Below are 11,123 nucleotides of genomic sequence, written 5' to 3' on the forward strand. Positions count from 1 at the left end.
GACGAACGATACGACCACAAAACAAATGAGTTCCTGTTCTCACTTACGTTATAGCGGCTATAATCAGTCGGTCCCTCGACGGCCTCTCTCATGTTTTTTCAAGTTGATAAGACGACAACAGCAAGGAAAAACCCACTGCTTGTCATGTTATCTAGAAACGAAAGAAAAGCCTAATCTCCTCTGTCCTGAAAGTGTCTGAAAACTTAACGTTAAAGCTTTACCTCTGACTGTTACGATACAAAGCACTGACGCTGGAGACTCCTTCCATACATGTTGAATAAACACATTTCCCCTTACAGAAAACGTCACCGCATCACGTATCATCACACACATTTTTTAAAATTCTCTTTATGTGGCGCGTCGGCCGTACGAGTCCCTGCGAACGAGCCAGAACGAGAACGAGCACGAGAGTCGTGAAGCAGAATCGTCCTCAGGACAAGCAGAGATCGGAATCAACTGCAGACGGCTGTATAAGAGCAGGACCGATAGAGAAGGGAAATAAAGAATCCATATCGTGAAGACCAACAGACCAAACAGGCTCAGCGATACACGTGTATAACGGGAAACTCGATAGCAAGACTTGGCGAACACGTCACACACAACACTGTCGCTAAACTTAATAACAAATTCAAAAAGACTGGAAGTGTTCCGGACCGACCGAGAAGAAGTGGACGTCCACGAACCTCCACTGGCGAAGCTACAGCCCGCGTGGTGCTGGAATACATAGTCCAATATGTATAGTGATTTTTGGGACCCCCTGTATACTTACATGTATTTAATCTCCTTACGCATATATATCCCTCCGCCACTAGGTGATAATCTGGCGCGATATCTCAAGGACGAGTGGTTGAATGTTTGTAAGATTTATATTCAATTCAATTTCAATTCAATTTTATTTGTATAGCGCTTTTTACAATAGACATTGTCTCAAAGCAGCTTTACAGAAATATCAACATGGTATATAGATATTAAAGGTGCGAATTTATCCCAACTGAGCAAGCCACTGAGTGGCGACGGTGGCGAGGAAAAACTCCCTAAGATGTTTTAAGAGGAAGAAACCTTGAGAGGAACCCGACTCAGAAGGGAACCCATCCTCATCTGGGTAACAACAGATATTGTGAAAAGGTTCATTATGGATTTATATGAAGTCTGCATTATATATCTGTTTCGGCCAAATTAGTAACAAGAAGGACTAGACTAGGACTACGCCTACTTAGATCAAAAGCTGCAGGCTATTTGACGGTACCTCGAATAGTGAAGGCTACAGCAGGGGGAAGAGCTTTCTCTTATAGAGCCCCACAGTTATGGAACAGTCTTCCAATTAGAGTTCGGGACTCAGACACAGTCAGTGTTTAAGTCTAGGCTTAAAACGTATTTGTTTACTCAAGCCTACCATGACTAGATTCTGTTCTACTACTTCGCAGTCATAATTATTTTTTCTCCCTCTCTCCTTTCGCCGAGCCCCACACGAATTTATGGAGATACTAGAGATCCAGATCCTTTCTGCCGCTGGATGGAGCTCAAATCTTCTCTAATTCCAGACTGCTGGGACTACGGCTGCTCCTAACGCCATACAGACTTCATATAAATCCATAATGAACTTTTTCACACTATCTGTTGTTACCCAGATGAGGACGGGTTCCCTTCTGAGTCGGGTTCCTCTCAAGGTTTCTTCCTCTTAAAACATCTTAGGGAGTTTTTCCTCGCCACCGTCGCCACTCAGTGGCTTGTTCAGTTGGGATAAATTCACACCTTTAATATCTGTATACCGTGTTGATATTTCTGTAAAGCTGCTTTGAGACAATGTCTATTGTAAAAAGCGCTATACAAATAAAATTGAATTGAATTGAATTGAATAGACTCGGCGGTGGAGGCATCTCCGTCCACGCCGAGGGATTCTTCTTGTTTTTGTTCATATTTATAGTTATATATATTCTGAGCTACAATGTGTATGAAAAGTGCTTCTTGTTGTTGTTAATGCACGGATTTAAGTGTCTGGTTTTAATATCATTGTTTTGATTTATTTTCTTATTTAATTGCCATTCTGTAGCAACTTCAGGTATTTAAACACTTTATTGTGGTGTGTGTGTGTGTGTGTGTGTGTGTGTATGTGTGTGTGTGTGTGTGCACGTGCTCTCCCATCAGCTGTGATATGTGATAGTTGGATCCACCGGGGTATTAAAATAGCTCACTTGTTACGTTCAAAATGTTCCCTGATGCAAGTGTGTGTGTGTGTGTGTGTGCGCGTGTGTGTACAGGGTTCCAGACTTGAGGATCTATGATCGCTAGTGAGTACAGTGTGTCCCTTAGAGATCTCCACACCCAGTGCACTTATTTTACCTCAAACACGCTCATCTTTTAGCACCCGGTTTATAAAACATACACGTCAAACTGTTAACATGATATGTATACACTGTTTTCACCAAATTAAACTGAAAATGCAACTTCTCCAGTTTCAAAATGATTCACCCCCATGAATAGAATCCCTCACAACAGCACAAATACGCAGAACAGGTTTTGTCTCAAGCACACCTGATGAACTCATCAAGGGCTTCATTAGTTGCACCAGGTGTGCTTGAGCTGGAACACACAAGAAAGCAGAAGAAAAGTCACTCAGAATCATATAAATAATCCACAGAAGGTTTGGGATTCTGTTCTGTGGAGCGATGAAACTACACTGGAACTTTTCAGCACGAGGGATCAGCGGTACGTCTGGAGGAAGAAGGATGAAGAAAGAACACTATCCACAGTCGAGCGTGGTGGAGGCTCGGTGATGCTCTGCGGCTGCTTTACATCCTCTGGCACTGGAAACCTGCAGCGTGTGGAAGGCGAGATGGATTCAGTGAAGTATCAGGAAATCCTAGGAGAAAACATCATGCCGTCTGTGAGGAAGCTGAAGCTTGGGCGTCATCGGACCTTCCAACAGGACAGTGATCCCAAGCGTACCTCAAATTCTACGAAGGCTTGGTTGCAGAAGAATCCTGGAAGATTCTACAGTTCCGTCACAGTCACCTGACTTGAACCTCATAGAAAATCTCTGGTGGGATTTGAAGAAGGCGGTCGCAGCACGCAAACCCATGAATATTACTGAACTGGACGCCGTTGCTCATGAGGAACGGGAGAAGATTCCTCAGGAACGCTGCAGAAGCTATACATGTCATTTGTGTGTGTGTGTGTGTGTGTGTGTGTGTGTGTGTTTTATATATATATATATATATATATATATATATATATATATATATATAGAGAGAGAGAGAGAGAGAGAGAGAGAGAGAGAGAGAGAGAGAGAGCTAAGTGTGAGCGACTGGTAAACAAGGATGATGTTGAAACATGTTCCCTTCATGATACAGCACTGTGAAACACAGCGATAAACAGAAAGGGGTTTAAATACGACAGCAAGCTCCGGCCTCAGCCTTATCACTGACTAACACTCAGAGAGAGAGAGAGTGAGACAGAGGTAAAGCTTAGAAAGAGAGAGAGAGAGAGACAGAAAGGAGAATGAGAGAAAGAGACTAAGAGACGGGGTTCAGGATAAAAGGACACAGAATGGTGAAAAAGAGACAGACAGAGAGAGAGAGAGACAGATGATGACAGAGGGCAATAGAGAAGGACCGAATGACAGAGATAGAGAGAGGGAGGTGCAGAGAGAGAAACAGACAGAGAAGGAGAGAGAGAAACAGAGAGGGTAAGGGGAAGAGGGAGACAGAGCGAGAGACAGGGGGCAAGGGAGGCAGACAGAAAGACAGAGAGAGAGAGACAGACAGACAGACAGAGAGAGAGAGAGAGCGCAATATACTGACAGAGGGTGAGAGAAAAACAACGAAGGACAGAGAGAGATAGAGGGAGAGAGATTTGTATTTTTGGACGCTGGATGAAGAGCAGGAGAGCACACACTGACGCGTTCCTCACAGGCGGATAATCAGAAGAATGTTCAGACGTGTTAGTGTGAAATGGGTCAAAGTGTATAAACCCTGGCTCCTCAGGTACGACTACACAGGAGCCGTGTCTGTTCCTGTCCTCTTGGACACACTCCGAGATGGTGTGATGTCACAGGGGCAGCTGAAGCTCCTCCCCCAGGACAGACCGTTTTCCTGCTCGGATCGTTATCTGGAAATCCCATGGAGGCTTTTTTTAGCTGCAGGGTTCAGGGAGCTTCTGAGGTGGTGTGAGCAGAGACCAGGAGACATGGAGAAATAACAAGTGCTGGTATTTGCTCTCTAAACAGCGCTTTGCTTGCTGTTTATATGCAGTCCAACATGCACTTTTTAGGAGAACACGAAGATCTTTTGGTATGAGGGAGAAGAGACTCGCCAGGAAAAACCTTATTCCAGAATACTGATGGATCCTTTACTGAAGACCAAATACACACATATTTGGGTTAAAATGCTAATATTAACGTTACCACCTAGGAGAGTAGCGCTGACCAATCGGAAACGAACTTCTTCCTCTGTCCTGAAGATGCCGGAAGACTTAAAGTTACAGCTTTACTTCTGTAACAAAGTTCTGACACTGGAGACTCCTTACTGAAAACATGAAGGATTTCGCGTTCATGTGAAGCGTCCGCCGAAACAATCTAATAACTAATTATAGTCATGTCTTATAGCCATGGCCAAACGTCTCATCTCATGAGCATCTCTAACAATCCCACAATCCAACGCTGTTCTCTGACCTTTCACCCACTTTCCAATCCTCCACATTCAGCTGGAGAACGGCAGGAATTTCTCCTCGTTAGTCGTTGTTATAAAAACGTACAGAGCCCGAGCTGGAACAAAAGCCCCAGAAGAACAAAAAACACTGTAGTTTTCTGGCTTGGAACAAGATGTCCTCCATGTTTAGTGTTTCTGTGACCTGTTTCAGATTGTGCTGAGATCAGAGATTCGGTTCCGTTCACTAATCAGAAACGTTTCGCCCACAGTGCTGTTGAGTTCTTGATTAGGATTCGTTGGAAGGTGTCGATTCATTATCTATAACAGCAGCTCCGACAGTCACAGGATGTAAATCAGGAGTTTTTCTGTGATTCTCGCTGCCGGAAACGTTCGATTTCTCGTCGTGATGACGTCACGCGACGCGTCTCCGAATATTGCAGAGCTGTTGCTTGATTTCACGTTAATTTCTACGATCTGTGCTTTCCTGGAGGGACCTCGCAATCTAAGCAGAATAATAAACAATGTTCTTATTTAACAAAGACAAATGTGTATAGTTGTCGATATGGTGACGTTTTCTGTAAAGATGTGTAGGGAAGGAGTCTCCAGTGTCGGCGCTTTGAAACCGCCAGAGGTAACGCTGTAACTTTAAGTTTGAACCGTAAAAATGTCTTCTGAGGTTGGATTACGGCACCATGCATGCGTGGTGCAGGAGAAAAAATATGAACTAATTTGAAGTAATATCATAATAATCGTGTTTCACAATCCAATTATTGATTTTTTTTTTTTATTATTATTGAATCCAAAAAAAAAAAAAAACGACCTGTAGGATAAGTGGTAGAGAAAATGGATGGATGGATGGATGGAACACTGAAAATAATCAAAAACCTTCCATTTTTTATAAAGCATCACAATTAGACATTATAATGTAATAAAATATAAGTGTATTAAATTATATCCTGACCGTTAAGTCCAGCCTGACTTTCTTGATTCTGATTCAATCTGAATATTCAGTTTTTCTTGGAAATACACACCTGGATTATGATTCCTGCTTCCCATTGTTGAGGTTTTATAACCGTAATGACGGCCCTCGAAATTTCCAGATTAACATTATAACACGCTGTAGGTGCAGAAGTCCTCACTGTCCTGCTCGCGGTCCTAGCACCCGAGGTAAAGGATTGTCCTTCGGCGCTGATAAAGAATCCGTTTCCACAACAAACTGTGACCTTCGCCATTATTAGAAAGGACAGAACTGCTCTCACCTCCAGAACTAATGGCTTGACGCTGTGTCCCGTAGAGAGCGAGGAAATGCTAGCTGGGGGTTTTGCGTTGCACCTGATAACCGAGACCTGACTCAGCTGGTTGATCAGCTCAGGGCTGAATTTCGTCTACCTCAGTGGGCAGACTGTTAGCAGGTGAGCGCTGACTGAACTGAACAGAGACCTCCATAGAGCGCTGTTATTTTACCAAATTGTAGTGGATCTTAGTCTTAAAATGTATTATCTATCTCACTAGCAATACCTAGAGTACCTTTATACCAATTCTGGATTCTGATTGGTCAGAAGGTGTCGAATTATTTTCTATACCAGCAGCTCTGACAGTAGCGCAGGTTTATATAAATGTGCTCGTTCTAATACGTTATCGTTTCTATAGTAACAGCTCGTTCACGTGGGGTCGTATGCCGGACGCGTCACGTAAAAGGGTTTAAAAAACTGTGTATGTTTTCAGTAAGAAGGAGTCTCCAGTGTCAGCGCTATGTAACAGACGTGAAGCTGTCATTTTAAGTTTTCTGGTATCTTCCGAACAGATGATCCTGACTGGATACATTGTGGGCGGGAACTTGGTTTCTAATCGGTTACAGTGATGTCGTGGTTGTGTTCAGTGGTCCAGTAGGTCACAGTAACATTGTGGGTGAGCATACAATCTGATTGGACACAATGAGCTTGTGGGAGGAGACTGTTATCGTTGCTATAGTATCCACTCGTTCGTAGGGAACTGTACAGCGGACTCTCCACCTAAACAGATTTTTAAAATGTCTGTACACTGTCGATATGTTGACGCGTTCTGTAAGGAGAAATATGTTTATGTCACATTTACGGAAGGAGTCTCCAGTGCCAGCAGTAGAGCGGCATAAAGCTCTATAAATTTTTTCCCCTGACTTTTCTGAGACAGCTTCATGCATGGCAATGATACAACACTCAGGTTTCCTGTTCTGCTGTTCATTTTTCCTCAGTGAGCTCAGGTGTGGTGAGACGGGGTCACACAGGAGATGCAGCATGTCTCATTACCTGCTCAGGCACGAACTCTGTAGTGAAAACAATGTCAGGGATGTGGTATATTCATTATTCACACACTCTGATCCACCCGAGGAGTGTTCCCGGCATATATTTGCCGTTAGGAGTGTCCTGGTAATTTAGTTTTGCACTTGAATTGTTAAAGTGACTGTGATGTACACTTAAAAACAGATACAAAAAAGTATATTGTTACAAACTATCGTATCTCCACCTTGAACCTTGGCATCTGACTCCGTTCAGAGGCGTGGCCTAAATTTCTTTCCACTAGTTTGAAGGAATTATGTAATTATCTTACAATTACTATACAATAATACCTTTTAGAGCATTTCATTTCATACTTGTGGTAGCTCAAAGCGCTGCACAATTAAGTAGTAACAATTAAATGATTAAAAAGTTATACAGTAGTATACACATGGATCAGTCAAAGATGACCTGGAGAAAAGAACAACAAAAATAAGTGTTTTTTTTTTTAAATGCACAAATGTCAAATAAAATTAAATATAAATGTAAAAAAAAAATAGAATATAAAAATGTATATATATCAAAAAAGCAAATTCCGAAGTGTTTTATTCTTCTTACACCACAGCAATTTGCCAACACTAACAATTTTTTTGTAATTTATAAAAGAATAACACATCATACTTTTTGTCTGTTAATAGTCACGCAAGCCAAAACCCCTTAAAGTTACAGCTTCGCCGCTGACACTGGAGACTCCTTCCATAAACATATTAACAATCAACATATTTCTCCTTACAGGAAATACCATAAATCACCATATCAATAATTACACACATTTTAATCCGTTCACGTGGAGCGTCCTCCAGAGAAATCCCTGTGAACGAGATGTCACTATATAGAAACAATAACGTACTAGAACGAGCGCATTAATATAAACCTGCACTACTGTACAGTCAGAGCTGCTGTTATTCGGACCAATCGGAATCCAGAATCGGAATCGACGGCACTGTGGTATAATAGAATGTAAATAATGTAGATGTAATAAAGTCATCTTTGTTATTTCAGGGCGTACAGTATGAGCCACTAACCATCCCTTTATCTCTCTGCTTTGTTTCTGTACACTCGTCACACACTAAGCACCGCCTCCACACCCACGCTTTCGGCCAACCCTTAAACATGCATTTTTCAAATTTCAGAAAGGGCACGGACGAGAGCAGGAATTAAGGATGGACAATCTCGGTTTTAAACATTACACTGCTACAGTCTGATGAAACAGAGGCACTGTTTTGAGTCATGAGGGAGTGTTTTCTCTCAATGAGTCTCAAAAAACATACCACACACACACACACACGAAGCTTTCAGGATATGGACAAGGCCTGACTAGAAACATTGTTCAATGTTTTAATGTGGTGTTAATGTTTAACAGAATGTAGCCCTACGTCTACAATAGAACAGTGTTTAAATAAAATAAACACAACTCTGAAACTACTTTGTGCCCGTAACTGCATAAAAAAAAGAAGAAAAACACCTAGGGTAAAAAAATATATATATTGTATAAAAAAATAAACATACATCATTTGGCACACACTAACTCAAACTTTTCACTCAGACAATCAAAAGAAAATACTTTTTTTTTTTATTTGTTTGTTTTTCTTATATATATATTATTGAGAAGATTGCAGGCTATGTGGGTTCCCATTAACCATTAACCACACCGGCTTACCATTACACACCTGTTTTTAATAAACAACATGTGCAATTTATAGTAAATGTGTGCAGTTTTACTCATTTTCATGAAGGGTGCCAATATTTCTGGAGTTGTTTATATCAGAGAAAACCTCTTAAAGTGAAGTCTGCTGTCTCTTGAAAAAGTGGAGCAAAAACCAGCATCTTTAATAATTAAACTTCCAGCTCACACACGCACACACGCACACACACACACACACACACACGCACGCACACACGCACACAGTGGTGAGGATGTGTGTGAAAGGTGATCATAGATCGGATTGTGTGTTCAGACATGTATGTATGTCAGACGTATCGTAAACACATCCAGCTGACTGAAATCAGCACAGTGAGTGTTTCAGTCCAGTGTAATGTGTCTTCCCTTAATGTTCAGAGACTAAAAACTGCTAATTACTGATCAAATCAGGATTCGAAATGAATAATAGAGTTTAATTCAATCGTTATTCGGTCGATAACACAGTGGCTTAGTGGTCAGCACGTTCTCCTCACAGCTCCAGGGTCGGGGGTTCGATTACCGTGGCCCTGTGTGTGTGGAGTGTGTATGTTCTCCCCGTGCTGCGGGGGTTTCCTCCGGGTACTCCGGTTTCCTCCTCCAGTCCAAAGACATGCATGGTAGTCTGATTGGTGTGTCTAAAGTGTCCGTAGTGTATGAATGGGTGTGTGAGTGTGTATGTGATTGTGCCCTGCGATGGATTGGCACCCTGTCCAGGGTGTACCCCGCCTTGTGCCCCATGCTCCCTGGGATAGACTCCAGGTTCCCCGTGACCCTGAAGAAGCAGTAAGCGGTAGAAGATGGATGGATGGATGGATATTTAGATCGATTTCAGCTTCATATATACAATATTTGACTTTGGTGTGTGACTCTTGAGGCATATGGAGATAAATATATGTCAATTAGTGATCAGCCTAATATTACATTTATCATCTAATGCTGAAATTCACTGGATTAACTAGCTCCAAAAATATATTGTTATAGTAGTATATTAAATATAGTATTTTATTTATGTGTGTATATATAATTTCTTTGTGTGAAATTAAGTGAATTTACTTTTTAGCATCATTTTAATTGACCTGTATATTTAAAATTCTATTTTTTAAATATGTATTTATGTGTACATGTATGAATATTAGTAAATAAACATCTATTTTCTTATACTATCGTAATAAACATAGTAGATTATTTTATATGCCTTTAGGTTAAATTAAATGCTAGTGAATTGTCTGTAGTCAGTAATTTTTGTATTTTTATTTTAATCACCCTCAGTAATATTGTGTTTAAGATTCTATTTTTAAAGTATATGTATTTATGTGTACTTATTTATTATGTATTAGTAGAGACACAACAAAAAGTTGTTGCTTTTTATAGTAGTGACAGTATTTTGTGACGTTATCTTGTGAAATTAAGCTATAATATTATATTTAACATTCTATTTTTATTCTATTTTTTGATTATTCAATGCTAATCTTTTCATGCTAGGAGCTAAGAACCATTGATCTTGTATAATATATATATTATTTCAGTAAAATGTTATTAGTCTTTCCTAACAAAAAAAAAAAAAGGTAGCGCAGTCAGACTTTTGTGTGCTAATAATTTCAGTGTCAGAGTGTCTGGATAATATTAACACACTAAAATACTTTAGTTCTCAAGATATAGAGAGCTTCTTTAAAAAAAAAAACAAAAAAAAAAGAAAGAAAGAAAGAAAGAAAGAAAAAGAAAAAATGCCTAAGAAACAAAGTCACCAGTCAAGAGCTTTCAAATGTCTGTAATCCTATTGGTTGCTGTAGTGCTGCATACATACCAGGCTCTGTGATTGGCTAAAACACTGCTGTGGCACTTGAAGCCCCTCCTACAGTAAGGAAAAAGGGGCGAGACACAAGCAATAGTTACAAATAATTTTTAAAGAGACAGGACTCACACAGAGCTACTGGAACAGACCAGGATCAGAAGGTTGAAAAGGAAACATATGGTCATTTGTTTTGTTTTTCTTTTTTACATTATTATTATTTATTTCTATCCACCTTCCGTGCTGTTTTGTGACATTGTCTTTTGTTAAAAAAAAAAAAAAAATACTATACCAAGAAAATTGAACTGAAATATTTGTAGCAACACTGTAGAAGCCTTATTGCAAATAACTAAACATTAATGTATATATATATTTTAAAAAAATACCTTACACTCCTTATATACAATGTTAATGTGGAAGAATATGACCTTGAATATGACCTTTTGGTGCTATGGTTGTTGTGGGTTTTTTTTTTTTTTTTAACATCCTGCCATCCCGTCTATCATATTAATCTATCGTCTTTAATTCAGTTCAGTGCAGACCAATATACGATGGACAATAACGTTATATATTGTATATGACTACCATTAAATACAGAAACTATGCTAATAACATGATAATGATTATAACGCTTATAACGGTTATGAAGAAACACGTGTAGTGTAGTGTAGTGTAACGCTGTGTAAAGTATTCAA

The sequence above is a fragment of the Ictalurus punctatus genome, chromosome 15 (assembly GCF_001660625.3).
Source record: "Ictalurus punctatus breed USDA103 chromosome 15, Coco_2.0, whole genome shotgun sequence".
Lineage (NCBI taxonomy): Eukaryota > Metazoa > Chordata > Actinopteri > Siluriformes > Ictaluridae > Ictalurus > Ictalurus punctatus.